We start from the raw sequence: 24,018 nt of genomic DNA, 5'->3' as shown, positions 1-24,018 counted from the left end.
ATAAATTAAATAAAAAGTAAATCAGGGGACTAAAATATAAAAATGAGTTAAAAGTAGAAGGACTCAAACAATATTATCCCAAAAATTTAGTTTTAGAAATTTAATGAAACATATAATGTAAAATGGAATGTTAAAGACATATATTCGAATGTATCACAAAAAAAGGACATGTGACTATCTTGAAAAAAACACGGTTAATGTAGGGGGACTAAATGGTGATTTTCCATTTTTTTAAACCAATTATGCACTAATAAACAAAAATGTATAAAGTACAGGATCAGACCAAATAAATTAAGACTAAAATCAAAACAGTCCTTGTAGGTCACCAAGATGCAAAAAATGCGATAACTTTAGGGGGACTTAAGTGCAAATAACTCCTAAACTTTACTATAAAGCTCAATTTCTTCTTATTATTTTTCATTTTAACCTAACACCTAAAAAAACTTTCTCTACTCTCTTTCACTCTCTCTCGATCGACAACCACCCAAGCCCAATGCCATCACTTCAACCATCGCTAAACGGTAGCCAGAGTTCCTAAAAATATCCTAAATAAACCAAAACACCCTGAACTACCCACTTAGACACAAATCAAAGTCAAAAAACACCTAAGTAAGGCCTAGATTCCCCTATACTAAAACACGACCTTTTGGTTCCTACCACTCCGGCGAGCACCACCTGGCGATGCAAAGCTCTCCCCTCTCAGGTAAACTATCCAACTTATTTATTTTTTATGTATATATTTTTATTATTTTTTATTTCAAAACTTTTCTAAAAAAGAAAAGAAATCGAGTTTTTTACCTTGAAATTTTTTGCTTTTGTATTGCTCCGAAAAATGAGGGGAGATCCCTTTGTACATACTGATTTTTTATTTATATACCCAAGATTACAGAGATTATAAAATAAAATAAAAACAAAACCTAATCCTACTTGTTTTGTGACATTCAATGTGCATGATGAATTGGGTTTTTAATGCCCTGGAGTTTTTAGGGTTTTTGGTTTGATTTGATATGATTTATTTCTTTTACTGTGTTGCTGAGGTGATGATGGTGGAATAGTGAAGGTGGAAGGCTTCGCGGGCGACGGGCGTCGACGGCTCGATGAGGAAGATGAAAAGATTGGCGCGTGTATCACATGTGTCGAGGACGCGTTGGTGATCGATCAGTGATATGACGATGGATGGAGCACCAATGGTTATCTTTAATGGGGCAATCCTTGGCCATGGGATCAAATTTAGATCCAATGGTTCACAATTATTTGTGCTTGTTGGCATAGATCAATGACATGGTATCATGGGAGCCTTTAAATCCAATTTTTAACCAAGGGTCCATATCACTTTGTGTTTGTTTCACAAGGATCCATGGAATAAGGACCCTTAGATCAAGCCTTATTAAGGATGAGATTGATTTTTGTTATTTGGATTGGATTGATAGGTGGCCTCCTCAAAAGTAACACTCATTAAATGCATTGTCCCCTTTGAAATTCAAACTAAAAATATCTCCCCCATCAAGAATAAAAATCGATGGCTACATTTGGGTTTGAATATTGGGCCCAATTTTGTATATAAATAATAATATTATTATTTTATAATAATAGTATAATAATGGTTGAAAAATGGTGACTACAATTGTCTTAGGAATATCATTCTTTTTAATTTTCAACTGATTGTACCTAGAGCGAAGATCAATCTTAGAGAACACCGTTGTGCCTTTCAACTGGTCAAACATATCATCAATCATTGGAAAATGATACTTGTTCTTTATCGTTACTTATTCAGCTATCGAAATCCATGCATAATCGCATAAATCCATGTTTCTTTTTAATAAATAGCATATGTGTTTGCTAAGGTGAAACACTCGGTCTTATGAACCCTCATTCAAGAAACTCTTGTAATTAGGCTTCTAGTTCTATTAACTAGGTAGGATCTATTCGATACGGAGCTATAGAAACATGCTCAATACCTGGATAAACATCAATCTTAAATTCCACCTCGCGATATGGAGGTAAACCATGTAATTAATCTGGAAAGACATCTGGAAATTCCCGAATTGTTGAAATATCATCCAACCTCATTTCATACATTTGAGTATCAATCACGTTAGCCAAAAAAGTTGTACACCCTTCTGACATCATTTTCCTTGTAGTCACTACTGATGTCATATTGGGTGGTGATTTCGTTTTTTCACCAATAACTATAGTTTTTGAACCCTTTGCGTTCTTCAAAAATAATCATTTCATTCGATAATCAATCCATACATGATGCGGAGACAACCAATCCATACTTAATATGATCTCAAATTCATCGAAAGGTAATTCCATCTTATTTGTAGGAAACACAGACCATTAAATCTTTATCGGGTAATTTCTACATACCCGAGTCACCCTTGCATTATGACCCATAGGGTTTATTTCTTTCATCTCACTAGAGATCAGTTCTAATGGAATTCCTCTAGCTCAAATCAAATTTTTACTAATATAAGATTGCGTAGATCTAGGGTCGACCAAAATAAATACATGTTCCTAAAAAAGATGAAACATACTTGTTACAATCTTTGAGTCATCTCGATCCTTATTAGTCTTGATTTTATAGATTATGGCTATTCCATGAGTCTCTGGTCACTCAGTTGACTCAGATTGTCCTCCGTTCTACCCCTTCCTCTGCCTCTCTAGGAAACTGCTACTGATATCCCAGTTTACACTAATTTGTCCCCATATCTCTTAGGACAATTTCAAACATAATTGCCAATATCACCACATCGGTAATAGGCACCACTATAAAATCTACATACTCCACCATGTAATTTTCCATAGGTCAGACATGGCAAAGATAAATCTTGGGGTGCCCTGCCCAAGCTACAGTAAAAGACTGAGATTGTTTACCCTTATTTGAAGATGAAGTATAACCGAAGCTATTATTGTATTGGGAACCTGAAACCTTACCTCTCTTAGCATAATAGGAAGTTTAGGATGCTTCGAATCTTTTCCTTGTTTGCAAGCCCTACTCTGATGTTAGAGTTTCCTCTTGAGCTCTTTTAATCGCCTTTGCTCGGTTTATCACTTCTTGCAATGTAGGCAAGTTAAATGTCATCATTATCTCTTTCATCTTATGCCTCAATCCCTTGATGAACCAATCACATCGAGCCTTGTCATTGGGAACCACTTCAGTAGCAAAATGGTTTAACTTGTTATACTCAGCCTCATACTCATGTATGGCTCGATAACCCTGTTTTATGTTAAGAGATTTCAGTAGCATTGCTCTCATAAATTGGTCGCCAATGTATTTGTTCTTGAACTCATCCTAAAAGAACAACTAGGTCACTTGCTCAGGCAGTGCATACATCGTTATGTTTGTCCATCATATTAAAGCTGATCCCCAAAGTAAAAAGACAACTCCATCTAGTTTTTCAGAGTCTGAGCAGTGAAGATTGTCCAACATCACTTTGATGTCATTTAACCATAAATTCGCCTCAATTGGACCTTCATGTTCTTCTCCCATGAACTCAGGTGCTTACAAGCTTTTCAAATCTTTTGAAATTGACATATTAGGTTCTAGAGGAACCTGGGGAGGTGGAGGAGGCTGATATCGAGCTAATATCACATCAAGATCCTGCATAAACACTCCATGATCTTGCACTGGCACTCTTTGATGTGCCGGTGCGCTAGCATGTCCGAACTGAGTCGGATACTCATTGTTCACTTCGTTACTCTCACTGCCCGACCCTTCTCAGACTTCTTATTCGGTCACTCTACGTGAATTCTTAGATTTTGACATCTAACATTACACACATAATAACAAAAACTTAGGTTAATAAGGAGTGAAATCAATCATATCATATCAATCCATATCAGTAACTTTGACATCCTAGTGGCATGTAAACAATTTTAACATAAAATATACTCAATTATGACCGAGGATTGGCTAAACCTGTAGCTCTGATACCAATAAGTGTAACATTCATTTCCTATATACATCCCCATACACAAGTCGTAGATGTTACATAACTTTTAAAACATTTTCATACTTAAAAATCAGCAAAAATTTTGTTTCTTTAAATAAAACAGTTTAATCTTATAATATTAAAAACATCTATTAACTACTAATATGTAAAATAACGTTTAAGTTTATCACGTTGTAGTTTAAGTTCAAATATAATATAAAGCTACAATCATTTATCAAATACCATACCAGAGCATCATAATATAACTAATACATGCCAACTAGTAATATCAAATTATACATCTAGAGATGTCATATTGTTACTGATGAGGCAACCCTTGAAAGTTGATATCAACTACACTCCTTATTTCAATCGTACGCTATTACCTACGCGTGAAACAATCACATGCTAAGTATTCATTAGTGGTGTATAATAAAGTAAGGCATTAAAAAAATAGGTATATCAATAAAGATCAAATACGATTTGAAACCATATAATATATAAACACTCAAAACTGATTTGATAAGCCAAGTTTCTGTCAAATAACCTGCAAAATATTATTTCCATATGCATAGCATTATCAATCGATGTATTAAAAGAAATTCATTCACAACCCAATATATGTCAAATGAGAATGAAAGGTATCAAATAAGCACCTAAGTGCCACATTAATGTATAGATACTGAAGTACACAACAACACTATCCTAACCATTTCTGGAGTAGTAATCTCGTACAACTACTATCCTTGCACACATAGTGCCATAGTACAACAAATGCACTACTATAAAAATGAAATAATGCATTAACAAAATCGATCGATAACTATCACACACCAAGTATGTCAATTACATACATAGTGCTACAGTACACAAAGTACTACTACAATGCCATCTTATTTATGGTATTACAATTGCACTATGACGTTCAATGTACATACAATAGGCTTTAAAATCCAAATCGCATGTTAAACATTTTTTTCAAATCATCAATAAATAATAATTTGTGTGAAACACATCCATTCGTTTTAGGGTAGTTCATACCCTAAAATCATTTTTCATAAACTTTATAAAAATATTTCAAAATGCGTTAAAACATATTTAAATAAAAATACTCAACGTTGACTCATCGCAAGTCGTCCTCATATCATATAAGTATATAATAAATGCACTCACCTAGTGTGCCTCACTATTATATCTTACTATCGACATTCGATTATTCTTGTATTTTTCCTTGCTTTTTGCTTTGCTCGTATCACGAGTGTGATCACGATCTACACAATCATCCATACAAAGAATATACAAATATAAAATACATGTTAGTACTCCTACTAACATTTATACAAAATAATAATACTTAAAAGTTCTATTATTTTCGAATTCTTCTAAAATTCATCTTAACTTTTCCTTTTTACTCATAATGAGCCCTTGTCATTAATTCTTCGATTCAAACCCCAAATAAGCCCAATAAATTTTCAGCATTTAATGTCCAACCCAATACCTCAAAAATACCATAATTATCAATTAAGCCACTAATTTTCCCAATATTTACCACTTAGTACTTAAACTTTTCCAAATTTCCAAATCGGCTAATTTACACATTCCAACTTCAATTTCAACCCTAAAATAATAATTTCCATAAATATAATAAACTATTTAATAATTACACAATCATTCCATAACTTTTAAAAATTGTTGAATAGGTCCCTCAACTTTTTAAAAATTACAAAATTGGCCAATAAGTTTTTTATAAGGCTTGTAGAAACTTCCAAATATCATTTCCAAGCCACAGGAAATTTTTCACAATTTTCCCTAATATTTCCTTCACGATCGAATGCTTTAGGGGTGTACATCTCATGATTTTCACTTGATTTGATTATGAAATCAACCTCTATTTATCATTTTAAGACCTCTACAATAAAAAAACCTAGCTTAATTTCATGAAATCATATCTTTCTCCCAAGATTAGGGTTTGGTCGAACCTACCAATAACTTATATAGGCATGTATAGTTTATTTTAATCAATAATCTTGCTTGGAAATGATTCTACAACCTCAAAAACATCTAAATTCAACATCATTTCTTTAAACCCTAATATGAACATAAACCCTAGGATTTGAGATCTTTTAACACAACCCAAAATATCATGCAATAATGGTACCAAATGATAGCGCTTTTCGAGTAGAATAATTTTCTATTTCACGTCTTAATCCAAAATCTAAAGGAAATTGCTCAACAATGAAAATAGAGTTTCTCTTACTTTGGTTGGGACCTCACGACTATGAAGCTGATTTTGGATAAGTTTACAAGAAATTTTTAAGTCATTTCATGTTAATTTAATCTTAATTTAAGCTTAAATGAATACAATATTCATTTAATGTGAAATGTCTATCTTACCCTTAATGAAACTTGATATTTACCTTAATACCAAGCCACATAACCCTTATCATCTTAAATTCAAAGATGAACAAATTATTTTACCCTTTCCAACTTTGCCCATGGCATTTTCCAAAAAATTCAATTTTGCCATTTTTCATCCAATGGTCCAAATTAAACATGGCACTAATTTCTCAAATCCAATGGTCCATATTATTTTCCATCATTTTAACATGTCGAAAAAAATATTTTTAAGCTTTGTTTAATATCCTTCAAGTTTTCCCAAAATTTTTATTTAATCCGATTTACCAAGATTTCACTAGACTTTAACACTTTATAGTTTTTAACATAAATTCCGGATCCAAAATCTGATTTCCATAAAACCCCACACTTAAGGGTGAACTATTTATTTACGAGGTCATATTACCTATTTTTGTTTAAAATTATCATTTTAATCCCTAAACTTTTCCAACTTTATACTTTAGTCACCAAATTATAAAAATTTACATTTTGGTCACTAACCAAAATTTGGGTTATTACAAATTTGGTGAGTAAAAGTGTACAAATATAAAATATGAATGACCATTATTGTAGTTTACCCTAAAATTTTATTTAAATATATAAAGTATGCTTTTGATAGTAAAAATTTAAAATTATATACAAACATAATCATTACAAGATGATAATAAATCTAAAATAAAATAATTATATTATCAATTTCAATATTATAAAAATATATTATTTTTTATTTAATAAAATATTTAATGATTTTATATATAAAATCTTTAAAGTTCTATTAACTTGTATCTACCGATCAAAATATAAACATTAATAAATAAAAAAATCAATATATAATTATACATGTATGTATAATAATTTAAAAACTGATTAAAATTAAATGATTGAAAATAAAAAATATATAATTTCAGCTTAAAAATATTTTTTCACAACAAAAGTAGAACAAATTATTTTTTGAGATTGAGTAAAAAAAAACTTTTTAATCATGATTTTAGAACTAATTTTCATATGTTTGACTAGGGTAGAAATGAACAAAACGTTTGATGAATTGTTCATTAATCGTGCAAATAAGTTCGTTTTATTAAGCTAAATAAATTAGTATAAACAAAAATTTTATGTTTATTTAATAAACAAACATGAACATTGGTATATTTAGTTTGTTTATGTTCACGAACAAGCTCGTTTATGATCTCCTTTATCGACTCATTCGTTTATGTTTATGAACAAGTTTGTCTAAGAGCCCGTCTACTCTTTACTTTTTACATTTAAATATTGATAAATGTATAGACTAAATTGAGCACATGATGAAATTTGGAGTGTAAATATTGTATTTTGTTGTTGTGGAAGTTATATAAATCTATTTTAGTTGGTCTTGTTTAATTTCTAAGTATATAAAATAACATGTTCAAGATCGCTAAATGAACATGTTCAGGAGCCCTAAATGAACATGTTCAGGAGCACTAAATGATCATGTTTGCAAACATATAAATGAACGTTAAAATAATATGTTCACAACTCTAAATAAACGAACATGAATACCTTAAAAAATAAATAAACAAATACGATATTAAAAATTTAAACAAACATGAACGATTTTAAAAATAAAAAAATAAGTAGAGATATAACTTTGTTCGTTCAAGTCATGTGATTGACACCGAATATATTTGACATTATTTATAAGATGAATAAACAATATATATATATATATATATACATTATCTTCCTCTAACGTGCGAGCACATGAGCACGCACACAAGCATCAACTTTATGTGATACAAGCCATAGCTTAATAATGAATGAAACATTATTGACTTAAATTCATTAACTAATTAAACCAAGAGTGAGGGTCTTTCTGATAACCCGTTTTAAAAAAATTAATTTATCAAAAACAATATTTTTAATATTCTACGAGTATTTGATAAATACATAAAAAATTATAAAAATCCCTCTATCAAATAGTGGTGAAAATGATATGAGATGTGTTGATTTTTTGCGAGTTTTTTAATCCACACTCCTAACTACTTAAATTGGAGTGAATCACACTCTTAATTATATCCAAACCCACGACTCTAGATTATTTCAATAATAATCATTAAGATTTAAAAACGTATAATGTCAAAATTAACACTAGATGTTTATCAAAATAATCATTTTAACTTATATTATTTTTGGAGCATTATAATCCTTCATTTTTCGTTTTAGGCAAAAATGTCTCTCACATTAGACATAATAATCATTTTTGCCATTTTCTAGCATTTTGACCCTCAATGTTTTATTTTGGGATAAAGACTCCTATTTTAGAGTGTTAATCGTGTATTAACTAATATAGAGAGACATTTTAGCCCAAAATAAAACGTTAGCGGCCACAATGCTCCAAAAAAAACAATATGGGTCAAAATGACCACTTTGTTAAACATTGAGTGCTAATTTTAACATTATGATATTTAAAAATTGATAAGTACTTGAAGGATGTGTTATTCTTCTTAGAGATTTCATATTTGAGTGATTGTGTTTTTAAGGTGTACATGTTTTCATTGTCAATTAATTAAAAATTCTAAATATATATTTTCTTATAACCATCTTAAATTAATCAAAAATAATAATAAATTATTCTAATCTAATTTTGACATAATTGTGGTGTCGGATAATTCCATCATTTTGTGTGTCCCTCCATAAACAAAAAGGAAAGGACAGTCACCATCACTCATGCCGTATTATTGTTTTTCAAGTTTTATTATTAGCACTAGCATTCTTATTGCACCAATTCCAAATTTAAATACACTTTGCTTTTGGTGACAACATTGCTAATAATTTGGTAGAACAAATATATGATTTTTTATTACGAATATGAATTTTTAAAATTTTAAGAAGAATTAAATTTCTAAATTTCCAGGAACGAAAATAAATTATTAACAAAAAAATTAAAAAAAATTAAAATATATAATAATTTAAAATTTTTAAAAGAATCTTCAACGTTCCTCTGTCGATCCCGGAATTTGGGTAAGTGCTGTTTACACTCTCTCTCTGTGGATATATAATTATTGTCCATAATTCAAGCAGGCGGCATGCACAACCTCATCCTTCCTCTTTACTTCAAGCATATATTTATTTGGATTTGGGATGTGTGTATTGATTCATCTGTGCTGCATTCATTCATAATTATTATATTTAAAATATTTATATTGGTATAGATTTTAATTAATCATACTAAATCAATTTTAAAACGTTGATCGATTTATCTTTTGTATTTTTAGGTTTAACAGCTACTTTTTTTTCCATATATTTTCATTTAATTTTCGATCTGGTCTTTATATTAATTTTTTAGTTTATTCTTCAGACAGTTATTACATCTATTATTTTATTCAAATTGTCCTTATTATTAAAACAATATCATATGGTTCATTCTGATCATACTAAGTGTAATAAATTTTATTTTAAAAATAAACTCATAAAATTAGAAAAATCTCTTATTTTTAGAATTTATATTTTAAAATTATATTTCTCTTCAAAATTTAATTATACTTAATTTTTTTTTTTTTGAAAAAAGAATTAAAATCCATTAGATCATAAAAAGGAAGGAAAATGAAATATAAAAAGTGAGTTACCTTAAAATAACTTTTAAGGATTTTATTTTTATTTTTGTATGACATGATATAATTGATTAGATCACATCAATTTTGTTTGGAATATTCTAGAATAATTACAATATAGCATCTATTTATAAATTTTTAGCCATTAAAAATGAACACCATAAACACTTTTGATTAAATTCAAAATCCCTAAATTAATGAGTGGAAGTAATAGATAAAGTGATAATACATTGAGATATAAGTAAAAGGATGGAAGTATAAATTAAAGTACAAGTGTAGGAAGAAACTAAGTATAAATCAATACGTGTGATATATCTTGTATTTTAATTCTGATGTGATCATATTGTTCCCTCACCCATCAAATGGCCATGGGTGTAGCTATGATTTTCGTGTAGGAAATAATGTATTGAAAAATGGTAACCAACGGACCCCATGTGATGATGCCTTCTTTTTATAGGATTAAGTTTGAACTTCAAACCCAAGCATTAATAATTCTGATTCACCAAAGCAAAAGGGGTCTTGGGGGTTATAAACTTTTTTAAGATAAATTACTCAAATAACCACCTAATTATAGGATTAATGTCAATATGACTATCATATTTTCAATGACAATATAACCACATAACTAAGATCTTCGCTACAATACTTATTTTTTAACTAGGATCCTTGCTACAGTACTTATTAAAAGTGCCCTGAATCATACAATATCTTCTAAAAGATGTTTAGACCACATGATGACTTCTGCAACACCACCCTCTGTTATCGTGCATGTATAAAATATGAAGAAGACATCATGTACTCTAGACGACTTCCAAAAGATGGTATGTGTTCCAAACGACTTCTAATAAATATACAAACATTCTACTTGGAAAATAATGTTTCATGCACTCTCTATAACCATTTTTTCTCAACACATTGTTCAAAAAACTTTACCCACTTGGCAATAAGGTTATATCGCACATAAGAAACATATATTTAGGGATGGACATGGGTCGGGTTTCGGCCAACCCGACCCAACCAAAAAATTTTACATCATTCATCCAATCTAACTCGACCCAAAAAATATATACCTTCCACCTGACCTAAACCTGATCTAATTTTTTAGATAAAATTCCGACCCGAAATAATAAAAAATATTATTTTTATTCAATAAAACAGTGATTTACTTGAAAAAATAATATATAGAGGGGTATTATTGTAATTATTCTTAAATATATAAGGTAAAATTATATTTTTGGGCTAGGTCAGGTCGGGTATTTTTACCCTAAAACCGAATCCGACCCGACCCAAACATCACCTTTAAAAAAATTCGACTGTCTCGACCCGAACACGATTTTTTTAAAAAACTCAACCCATTTGGGTCGGGTCGTGTCGGAACCCATCGGGTTCGGGTCTCATGCCCATCCCTACATATACTTAATTTTCTTCAATTTTTTATATTAAGATTCGTATCTGTATCCATATTTAAATATATATTTTTGAATGATTCTAAAATACAATTGATTAATATTAAGGCATGTTTGTCTCACGTAATTGATTTTTTGAAAAATATTTTTCTCGTTTTCAATGTTTGGTTTACGAAAAACATATTAGTCAATGTAATTTATTTTACTAGTCAAAAAAATTTCCTATGCATTTTCTATAAAATGCCTTACAATCTAAATTTTTGTAAATCATTTTTTAAACTTTTCATTTTAAAACACAAATACTAATACTATATTATTTTATGTATTTAATATTAATATAATAATTTAGTATCATTTCAATAAAAATATCAATTATTAGAATATATTTATTAATAATATTGTTCATTTTAATAATACAAAAATAATATTTAATGAATAATTAATTAATATAAATTATAATATTTTTATAATTATTAATAATATTTTTATTTTAATAAAATACACTAGTCTTAATAATTTTATTCATAAAAATATAAAAATAATATTTTAATAACAATGTTGACATAAATAATATTAAATAAACTATTTTAATGTTTTAAAAATAATAATATTAATATTTTATTATTTAGGATAAATTACGTATATAGTACCTAAACTATTAGTTTTGTTCTGTTTTAGTATATAAATTTTCATTTTTTAAATCATACCTATCATTTAGTTTTTGTTTCATTTTAGTACGTATCGATAAAAACTTAATGATACAAGCGACGTGACAAATTTTCATTATTTAAAAAAAATTATATTATTAATATTATTATTTAATTAATCAACACAGTCCTAATAACCCTAAAACTGTAACCAAACGCCAACATGCATAATAGAAAAGAGAGAAAGCCAACAAGTAGAATAGAGAAGAGACAAAGAAGTCTTTTCGGCATTTGGCATCCGTGACGATCGTTCGCTTGAGAACAACGATAGTGAAGAGTTAAATAACAGGGAGGGAGGGGGGCAGCAAAACAAAGGAAAAGAAAAAAAGAACAAAGGGGTGATAGATCCGGTAAACGGATGATCAATTAGAACGGTAGACCACGAGAGAATGACGAGTCAACCAATATAGTTTAATTTCATGCCTATCGAATGATGGACCATGGAAATTAGATGATGAAGAAATCAAATATTCCATCGACGACTTGAGGATTGAGGCGTTTTCCGATGAAAAAGTGGTCGAAACCGCATTCCATCGACGACTTGAGGATTGAGTCGATGACTTGAAGAAATCAAATATTTATCAAGAGGGTAACTTTTAAAAGTAGGTTAGATAATATTTTAGAATAAAATCAAAAAATAAGATTCGGATGTAACTTTTAAAACGCAAATAAATTAGTCAACGAAACGTTTAAAACGCTATCACGTATGATTCGTAAAAGAAAATTTCACAATAAAAGAAAGCTGAAACAATAAATACTATATTTGACATATTTAGTCCCAAATGCAGCCAGCCAACTCAACTCAACTCAACTCGTATGTAACTCAATACCATAAATCAAAGTGAGTAAAGAATGGGGATTTGATTTATCAGTTTTGGATTCTTCTTTCACTGGGGAAACTCAAAAGTGTCTCAATAACTTAATCAACAACCTCCTCCTTGCCATTGCCATTGCCATCAGAAGGGCATTGGATTAGCTTTAAGATATTTACTACTTCGTCCATGTCGGGCCGATTTGATGGCACTTGAGATGCACATATTAGGCCAAGCTTTATAACCGGGATTGCCTCCTCCGCCAGGAAGTTATTCCAAAGCCTTCCGTCGACACATTCTTTCACCCTACCATTGCCGAGCGCTCCCCTCACCATGTCGGTCAACACCACTACATCATCCTCCATGTATTCCACCGGCCTCTTCCCTGTAATCACTTCTAGTACCAAGACGCCAAAGCCGTAAACATCACATTTTTCGGTTATTTTCACCGTCTTGCAAGCGAATTCGGGAGCCATGTATCCGAGTGCACTTTGGATTTTGCTGCTTAAAACACATCGATCTACTGTTGGCAACAGTCTTGCTAGGCTGTAATCTCCAACCTTGGCCTCACCAGAGCTATCGATCAATACATTGGTTGATTTGAGATTGTAGTGAATGATATTCATTTGGTGCAAATAGGCCAGACCCTTCGCCATCCCAAGGATAATGTTGAATCTTTGTTGCCAAGATAGGCTACTCCCGTCCGGCCCGTCGTGGATGTGCTGATACAAATTCCCGCTCGGAACGAATTCGTAAATGAGGAGTTGCAAGGAAGGGGTCCAGTAATATCCTTCAAGAGCTACAAGATTGTGGTGCCTAATCTTTCCAAGTGTTCGTAATTCTCTTTCGAACTCCAACTGAGACTTGATCAAACTCGAAACAGTAAGCTTCTTGATTGCAACTGCCCTCCCATCACGAAGAATTGTTCGATAAACGACTCCGAACCCTCCATGACCGAGCTCACAATCCTTGTTAAGCAGGGCACTGGCCCCGGCAACAAAATCAGCATCCCCTGCAAACATTACAAGCTTGCCATATTTTGGATCATTGGTGGGAGAACAACCAAAATCTTCCGCACCTGATAACATGAGCGATGCAGCGGCATGTGACATAGAACGGACATGGATATTGAGGAGAGTGATAGCAATTACACCGATGATAATGAAAGCTGCTGCACCAATGGCAATGAGAGTAGAGATGCTGAGCACAATTTTCTTGCGATGGTGATTTCGGGAGGAGCTGTTGATGGAGTCGGATGAGTTTGGGTTGAGAACAATTGGCTTGGGATGGACAGCTGGGCAAGACCGGTTGACAACCGAACCACACAAAGATGGATTTCCGGAGACGGATGAAGTAGGGATGGTGTTGAAGAAGCCCCCAAAGTGGAAGTTCACCATGAAGATGGTTGTGAGAGATATTGAAGAACATGAGTTGCGAAAGATTGGCTAGCTCTTTCGGTAAGCTCCCGGTTAGGTCATTCGATGACAAATCTACATACTCGAGGTTGCTTAAGTTCGGAAAGCCGGTTGGGATAGAGCCGGATAGGTTGTTCTCCGATAGACTTCTGTACCATTTCAATAGAAACCATAACACAAAATGTATAAGAAGGTTAGAAAAGCCAAATTTGTATCTATTTAACAACAATCTAAGCAAGTTTCCCAGGTTCCTAGCAAAACAATGTGCTAATGTAATCTTCAAATAACAAATGTATAAAGAACTTACAAAGTTGTTAGTGAAGAACAATTGACTATCCCGGTTGGGATTTTCCCAGATAGGAAGTTCCTCTGCAACATCAACACCTCGAGCGAGACCGCTCCACCGATCTCGGATGGGATGCTTCCATTCAACATATTGTCACTTAAATCAACAACTTGTATGGCCTTCAATTCTCCTATGGCGGTTGGAACAGAACCGAAAAGCCAGTTCCTTGATACATTAAAGAACACCAAGCTGCTAAGAACCCCAAGCTTTGATGGGATTTCACCATATAAACCATTCGAAGAAAGATCCAACACTTGAAGAACTTGAGCAAATGGCACACTAAACATCCATGATGGAACCTTGCCGATGAATCGGTTCATCGAAAGATTCAGTTCCTTAAGTGACTGCAGATTTCCCAGAGAAAATGGGATTCTGCCATAAAACCGATTTGCAGAAAGATCCAAACTCTCAAGGGCAACCAGTTCTCCAATCCAAGCAGGAACTTGTCCCTGTAAAGAATTGCGTCGTAAGCTGATACAAGTACACGAAACAAGCTTCCGCATTGAATCAGGGAGAGTACCAGAGAAATAATTCTCACTAAAATCAACAAATTTCAACAACGAACAGCTCCCAATATCCTGTGGAAGCCTCCCAGAGAATCTGTTGTTTCCCAAATTTATATATGCCTCAGATCATAAAGATTTCCAATCCCTTGGAGGACATCACCTTCCAACAAATTACCATAAACATCAATCGATTGAAGGCTCCTCAAAAACCAAATCCCCGAAGGCAACTGCCCTTTAATCTGATTATACGACAAGTTAAACTCTTCGAGCCCCCAACATGAGCTTAAAGAGTCGGGGATTTGCCCCGAGAGGTTGTTTCTCGCGAAAGAAACCGACTTCAGTGACCCGCATTGCGAGAAGAACTCGTCGGGGATCGTTCCATACAAGGCGTTTCCACTTAGATCAAGAACCTGCAAGCTACCGATGCGAGAAAGCTCGGAGATTACCGTTCCCGTGAGGTTGTTGTTCGAGAGAGAGAGAACTTTAAGGAACTGTAACCTTAACAAACCTCGGCCGACGTGACCCGATAAAGAGAGGCCATCGAGGTGGAGTTCATTGACCCTGTAGGTGATGGGGTCACATTTGACGCCCACCCAGTTGCAGGGATCGTTGTCGTCTTCACTCCACGATTGGAGCTTTGCGTTTGGGTCTTGGAGGCCTGCTTTGAAGAAGATTAAACCCAGAACATCGTCGTTGAAACTCGGCTGTTGAGATTTCACAGCAACTGAACCCAGAACAAGAAAAACCAAGACGTTTAGCAGCATTTTTAGATGGAACACAAATATGCTAAGCCTCCATGGTCATGGATTGAATGCAAGCTACAGACATATTGAAGGTATTTTTCAGCTAAGTAATGGAAACCAGAGAGATAAAGAGTAGAGTTTGGCGGGGGGGGGGGGGGGGGAAGGTGGCCAGGGGAAGGAGAAGCAATAGAGTGAGAGGAATAATAGTTAATGATGGAAATGGGGTGGTTGTGTTGGGTTCCATGTAATAAAGAGAGACAGCAGAAGTGGAAAGTTGGAGCAGAGCGGCATTTAAAAAAAGCTTCCGAGGCCTAAATAAAAGCCACAAGACTTGGGCTTTAGGGGGAAATACAATATATGGGATCCCATTTCTCAAACTACTTAATATAATGTAATTGCACTGATTTTCTATATAAAAAATAGAGGTTTTATTCATGATTCAGTCCCACGATTATACTAATTTTCTATTTTGGTACTTAATGTTTTTGTCTCACTAGTACTTAAATTCGACCAATCAGAACGTGCCATGTAGAATTTTTGACCGAGTAACTTTAATATGAAGGTTAATAAAATGGTAAGTCTTTTAGGTATTATTTTTGTTTTGTTTAGTCCCTAATAGTTGGACGCGAGATTACTCTCCTAAGATGCTTAACATGTCATATACCTTTTTTTATTAAATAAACATTTTTAGGGATCAAATTGAACAAAAATAAAATTTAAAATATTTAACATGTCATTTAACTTTTTCGTTAAAGTTAACCGGTCAAATTTATCAAATGGCACACTCTAATTAATTAAATTTTTTATCAAACATTAAAAAGTTAAAACACCAAAAATAACATACTACTTAATATCAGTCACAACTTCGAACATAAATACTTTAAAATCCACACACAATAAAACCCTTAACACTTGTTTGGAAAATCATAAACCCACTTTTATAAGATTATACTGTATGTTATTTGCTTTGGTTTAATTTTTTATTATTAAAATCTAATTTATTTTTTATTTTTTATTATATTTTATTTTTAATATTATAATGGTTTTATTTTTTATTTCCTTAATCTTAATGTTTTATTTCATATTACATATTATAATATCATAATTTATTCTATATAAAAATCAATAATATATATTTCTATTTAATATATAAATTTTAGAAACAAATTAAATCACTTTCGAATTAAATATTTTTTAAAAAATAAACGGAAAAAATTTCTATAGTTAACATGTAATTCACCCAACATATTAAAATTTTACAAAAACTAATAAGAAACCCTCTACCTTGCACAAATTATTTTTCCAACATGCCAAATACCATAACTCTAACGCTAAATATCCTAAAACTAACGCCTCACTTAAAAAATCCTATACCCTGAACTTAATTTTATAAAATTTAATTGTATTTTTATTTAATATTAATTTTTTTACTTAGTAGTATAATTGTTTAGATTTATTATATTTTATTTCAATTTTTGAATGCATATTAAATACCATAAATATTTTTAAATTATATAACATTGAACACTTTTTATATAACTACACTATGTTATAAAATGTGAAACAAAAATAGGGGTTAGTTTTAGATTAAATAACATGTTTAAGGACTAATTGAAACTTAAGTAAAACTCCATGCATTGCTACTTTTAAAATGTAATTTACCCAATTTATTATACTTGAAAATAATTCTTAATGAAATTTTAAAACCTTAAATATTTTTAAATAACCTAAAATTAGTGTCCAGTTAAAATCTGATTTTAAAAATAATTCTAATAGCAAGCCCTTTAATTTATTATTAAAATAAATATTATTTCTAAAAATATTTTTTAAATATTATTTTTATAATTATATTTAAAATAAATATTACACTTATAAAATTAAAAAGATATTGTTGAAAACATTTTGATGTTTCTATATAACAAATTAAGTTTAAATAAATTTTAAGCTTTTACAAATCATTTTCAAAGTATATTCGATTAAATTATTTGAATATCCAAATATTACTACAAGTCTTTAAAAGATCAATTTCAATCTTTACTAAAGTGTAAAATTGTGTTTTATACTTAAAATATTTTTGAAACAATTTTCACAAAGTATTTCGAACCAAAAACAAGCCAAAAATCAATTTTATAAAGGGATATACCGATGCACTCATTTGATGCATCGATGCACACCCCATTTCGAATGCATTTAGTGTACCGATGCACACAACATGCATCGATGCACTCCAGGCTTGTTTGAAACATCGAATGTAATTAGTGCACCGATGCACCTTCGCTATACATCGATGCACCATATGCTCTCAACTGTTTTATTAATTGTTTTCACACCATAACGGCTCTATTGACTCCACTAATGATCCCCAACGTTCAGAAGTGATCCAATGAGTATTTAAAAAAGCTTAGGAGCCATTGATCAACAACAAATTAAGAAGAGAAGCTAGAGAATCAAAAGAGAATCCATCAAACCTCAAGTCAAGCCTATTTTTCATTCAATATTCATTTTTGCTTTCAAGAACACTTATTGTGCTCAATTATATTTATTTTTTAGTGTTCTTTCTTTGTTCTAGAACTGTGCAAACATCTTATCTTTTGAGGTTTTCTTGTAAGTTTGCAAATTTGTGTATTTATCTTTGGGAGAGAGTGTTCTCAAGAATTTGAGTTATAATTCTTGAGGGAGTTGTAAGGTTACTATTTGTCCTCAAAAGAAAGAACAAATTAGTGAATTTGTTGGAAAATCCTTAGTGTGGATTGCTAAGGTAGTGGACGTAGACTTTGGTTGAGAAAGTCGAACCACTCTAAATCGCTGTGCAATTATTTTTAATTTTCTGCAAAAGCTTCCACCAAAATTTTTATTGCCAATTCACCCCCTCTTGGCCGATTCGTCGATCGATTAACTCAACAATTAGTATCAGAGCCTCACTCATTTGAAGGTTTAATCACCTCTTGAGTCGATTCAGTAAGAGTTATATCGATAATCAAGTCATCAATGGCCTCCCCTTCTAACTCCGACTTTGGTCTTGATTCTATGCCTGTCAAAAAAGCCTCCTTTCTTCAATGGAGCTAATTATGCTTATTGAAAGAATAGAATGAGGTACTTCATTCAAGTAAGTGACATGGGAGCATGGAATATCATAGAAGACGGATACTTCATTCGTTCTACTCATTCAAGATTGTGGAGTGAAGCAGAGACAAGAATGTTCCAGCTCAACTCAAAGGGTATCCATATTATTTTTTGTGCTCTTGGACCGGATGAATATGGAAGAGTCTAATCTTGTAAAACCGCCAAGGAGATATGAGATAAACTTCAAGTCACTCATGAAGGCACATACGAGGTAAAAGAATCTAAAATTAGTCTTATAACTCATAGCTATGAAAATTTCAGGATGAAACTGGATGAAGATATCAAAGCTATGACGGATAGATTTTCCATGATTGTCAATGGTCTCAAATCATATGGAGAGATCATTCCAAAATAAAAGCTTGTGAGGAAGTTAGTTTACTCTCTTCCAAAATCTTGGCAATCAAAGAAGACGACAATCATCGAGGCTAAAAACTTAAAGTCTTTAACTCTCGAAGAGTTAATTGGTTCTCTCCTCACTCATGAAATGATGCTTCAAGATGAGGTAGACCTCGAGAAGATTGACGAGACAAAGAAGGAGAAGGAGAAAAAGAAGAACATGGGAGTTACCCTCAAATCCATAAGAGATGAGAGTGATTCGGATGAGGATGAAGATGACGATGACGATGATGAGGAAATAACATTATTTGCCAAATGGTTCATAAAATTAATGAGTCTCAACCGAGGAAGAAAATTCAAACGAAACAAAGGCTTCAAAAATGAATCGAATGAGAAAGACCCTATTATTTGCTATGAATGTAAAAAATCAAGTCATGTCAAATATGATTGCCGTAATTGAATAAAAATGGTCAATCCAATAAGAATCACAAGGCTCATGTGGCTACTTGGAGCGATGAAGAAGGTTCTGATGAAGAGGAACAAGAAGTAGCAAACTTGTGCTTAATGGCCATCGGGGAAAATTCTCAGGTAACCTCTAACTCATTTGATTCAGATGATTTATCTTATGATGAGTTATTAGAGGATTATAATGGGTTGGCTTCGGATTATACGACTTTATTTTCAAAATACAAAAATGATATTTCAAAATTGAAAAATGAAAATAGTCTTATGACCAAAACCAACAATGATCTTGAAAGTAAGATTAAAGAATTGCAAATCAAAATAGAATATTTTGAAAAGAAAAATAATGATTTGCATAACTTACTTTCAAAAGTTCATGACGATCATCAAAAGAAAATTGATGATCTTAAAGCTTCTTTTAATAAAGTTGAACCAAAACATTTTGAAAATGGAGAAAATTCAAAAAATAACTTTGTTATAAAAAGTTTTAAAAACTACAATCATAGAGGTCCCCGATGAACCTCAAATAGAAAAATCGTTAGAATTATATGGGTTCCTAAAGAACTCATTACTACTAAAAATAAGGATATCCTACACAAATGGATACCCAAGGGGACTAGGATTTTGGAGACTAATGAATATGGACCCAAAAGAAATTGGGTACCAAAAATAAAAAATTAATCTATGTTTGTAGGGAAATGAGCATTGCTACAAGGCACGAGAAACAAGTTCAAACTCATGGTACCTTGATAATGGATGCTCAAGACACATGACCGGAGACAGGAGCCGGTTCATAGAGCTTAACGACAAAAATGGAGGAGAGGTGACTTTTGGTGATAATTCAAAAGGTCATATTGAAGGTATAGGTACAATATGTAATACCTCTTCCATACAAATTCAAAATGTTTTATATGTGAATAAGTTAAAGCATAATCTATTGAGTATTAGTCAATTTTGTGATAAAGGATACAATGTCTTATTTGAAACAAATGGTTGTAAAGTCATTGACATTGCATCTAATCAGATTATGCTTGTTGGTCATAGAATATGAAACATATACATGGTGCATTTAGATTCATTAAATATGACTAATTTATGCCTAGTTGCTAAGGATGAACATGATAGTTGGTTATGGCATAGGAGACAAGGACATACTAGCATGAGTGTTCTACAACGACTAATTCAAGGAGATTTAGTAAGAGGGTTGCCAAAGCTAAAATTTGATAATGATAAAATCTATGATGCTTGTGCTAAAGGAAACATAGAAGAGCCTCCTTTAAGTCCATTAATGATGTATCATCTAGTAGAGTATTACAATTGATCTATATAGATCTTTTGGGCCAATTAGGACTATTAGCTTGGGTGGAAAACAATATTGCTTTGTGTTGATAGATAACTATTCTATATATACTTGGGTTCTATTCTTAAGTACTAAATATGAAGCATTAGAAAAATTCATCACGTTTTCAAAAGTAATCCAAAATGAAAAATGATACTCTATAACTAGTGTTAGGAGTGATCATGGTACTGAATTTGAAAAATTTGGATTTACTGAGTTTTGTAATTCTAATGGTATTAACCATAATTTTTCAGCACCTAGAACCCCTCAACAAAATGGAGTTGTTGAGAGGAAAAATCGAACTTCATAAAAACTGGTTAGAACCATGCTTTGTGAAAACAATTTGCCAAAATATTTTTGGGCGGAAGCCAAAAATACCTCTTGTTATGTTATTAATCGAGTAATTATTAGGCCAATTTTGAAGAAAACTCCATATGAACTTTTCAAAAATGAAAAGCCTAACATTAGCTATTTTCATCCTTTTGGATGTAAATGTTTTGTTTTAAACAACGGTAAAGAAAATCTTGGCAAATTTGATGCTAAAAGTAATGAAGGAATTTTTCTGGGTTATTCCTTAAATTCTAAAGCTTATCGGGTATTTAATAAAACTACTTTAGTTGTAGAAGAGTCTATACATGTTGTTTTCGATGATAATCCCCTTCTAAGGAAGTAGTCTTGTGTGAATGATGATATAGGTATTATAAACACAAATGATGTTAGATATGACGTTGGAGAATCATCATTAAAGGAAGAAACAAAAGATGAGGAAACTCATGATGTTCTCGAGAATCCAACCATTGAAGAAAGGGAAGTCTCTTACCTAAGAGAATACAACTATGTCAATGATGGTGAGATAATAGGTGATCCATCCAAAGAGGTAACAACTCGATCTTCTCTTAGAAATATTTGTAATTATGTTGCATTTATCTCATGCATAGAGACTAAGAATCTTAAAGAAGCATTAAATGATGAACATTGGATTATGGCTATGCAAGAAGAGTTAAATCAATTTGAGAGAAGTAAAGTATGAACATTAGTTGAAAGGCCTAGTAATAAATCTACTGTAGGTACTAGATGGGTATTTAGGAATAAGGTGGATGAAAGTGGAAATATAGTGAGAAAAAAGGCTAGGCCTGTTGCTTAAGGCTATACTCAAGAAGAGGGCATAAATTTTGATGAGACATACACTCCCGTAGCTAGGATGGAAGCAATTAGAATGTTATTAGCATTTGCATGTTTCAATGAATTTTAATTATATCAAATGGATGTTAAAAGTGCATTTTTAAATGGTTTTATAAAATAAGAAGTGTATGTGGAACAACCTCCAGGTTTTGAAGATTCAAAATTTTCGGATCATGTTTTTAAATTGACAAAAACACTTTATGGTTTAAACCAAGCTCCTAGAGCTTGGTATGAAAGATTGTTAAATTTTTTAATTGAAAAAGGTTTTCCAAAAGGGAAGGTTGGCACTACATTGTTTTTAAAGCATAAAGGTAAAGATTTATTAGTAGTACAAATTTATGTTGATGATATAATATTTGGATTTACTAATGATATTCTTTGCTAGGAATTTTCTAAGCTAATGCAGAATGAATTCGAGATGAGCATGATGGGGGAGCTCTCATTTTTCTTGGGACTCCAAATCAAGAAAAGAAAAGTTGACATCTTCATCAACCAAGCTAAGTATGTCAAGAATATGCTCAAGAAGTTTGGACTGGAAAATAGGAAACCTCATGCCATTCCAATGAGCTCTTCTACAAAACTTGACAAAGATGAAGAAGGTAAATGTGTAGATGTAAAATTATATAGGTGAATGATTGGCTCTTTGTATTATCTAACCGCAAGTAGACAAGACATTATGTTTAGTGTGTGCTTCTGTGTTAGATTTCAATCATGCCCTAAGGAATCACATTTACTAGCTGTTAAGAGAATCTTTAGATACCTTAAGAACACTCCTAGTTTAAGACTTTGGTATCCTAGAGACTCTAGCTTTAGTTTGCATGCCTTCTCTGATGCGGATTATAGAGGATGCAAAATAGATAGGAAAAGCACCTCCGGTACTTACTAATTCCTAGGAAATATGATGATTTCATGGTTTTCAAAGAAACAAAATTGTGTTGCATTGCCTACCACTGAAGCGGAATACATTTCAGCCGGTAGTTGTTGTGCACAAGTTTTATGGATGAAACAACAATTTTTAGATTATGGAATTGAAGTTAGTACCATATCTATCAAGTGTGACAATACTAGTCCTATTTGTCTCACTAAAAATCCCATCCAACACTCTAGAACTAAGCACATTGAAATTAGACATCACTTCATTAGAGATCATGTCGCTAAAGAAGATATAGTTCTAGAATATGTTGATACTTTGCATCAATTAGCGGATATTTTTACAAAACCTTTAGATAAAGAAAGATTTTGGACACTTAGGAGAGAATTAGGTTTGTCTAACCTATCTTCACTTAGTGTTTAAAATAATTTTAGCACTTTTAATTAGTTTTGAAAAATGCTTACAAAAATAATATTTTTGATTGCATTATTTGCTATTAATTAAGGGGAGTTTATGATTCTTAGTGAAAATTAATTATATGTTCAAATAATGTTTAATGATTTGATTTGATTGATTGAACATAGTTAATTTTCAATATATGAGTTGCTAATACCACTAGAGTTAATTAATTTAGCATTTTGAGTGTTTTAAAATGGATTTTTGACATTTTAGTGCATAATGCATCGATACACTAGACAGTGCATCGATGCATCTCTTGAATGTGCATCGATACACCATGAAGGTGCACCGATGCATTCCTTGAATGTGCATCGATGCACTCTACTTTGTATCGATACACCCATCGGGTTTTTGGATTTAAATGCTTGATTTCTTCCTTATTTCAAAACCCTAAA

General features: G+C 31.8%; 1 pseudogene; it reads right to left on the bottom strand.

Moving 5' to 3' along the window:
- Positions 1-12,935: 12,935 nt before the first annotated feature.
- Positions 12,936-15,895, bottom strand: LOC120191336 (annotated as a pseudogene).
- Between the last annotated feature and the right edge of the window lie 8,123 nt (positions 15,896-24,018).

The sequence above is a fragment of the Hibiscus syriacus genome, unplaced genomic scaffold (genome assembly GCF_006381635.1).
Source record: "Hibiscus syriacus cultivar Baekdansim isolate YM2019G1 unplaced genomic scaffold, ASM638163v2 tig00116965_pilon, whole genome shotgun sequence".
Classification (NCBI taxonomy): Eukaryota; Viridiplantae; Streptophyta; class Magnoliopsida; order Malvales; family Malvaceae; genus Hibiscus; species Hibiscus syriacus.
This window is presented reverse-complemented; position numbering and strand designations above follow the sequence as displayed.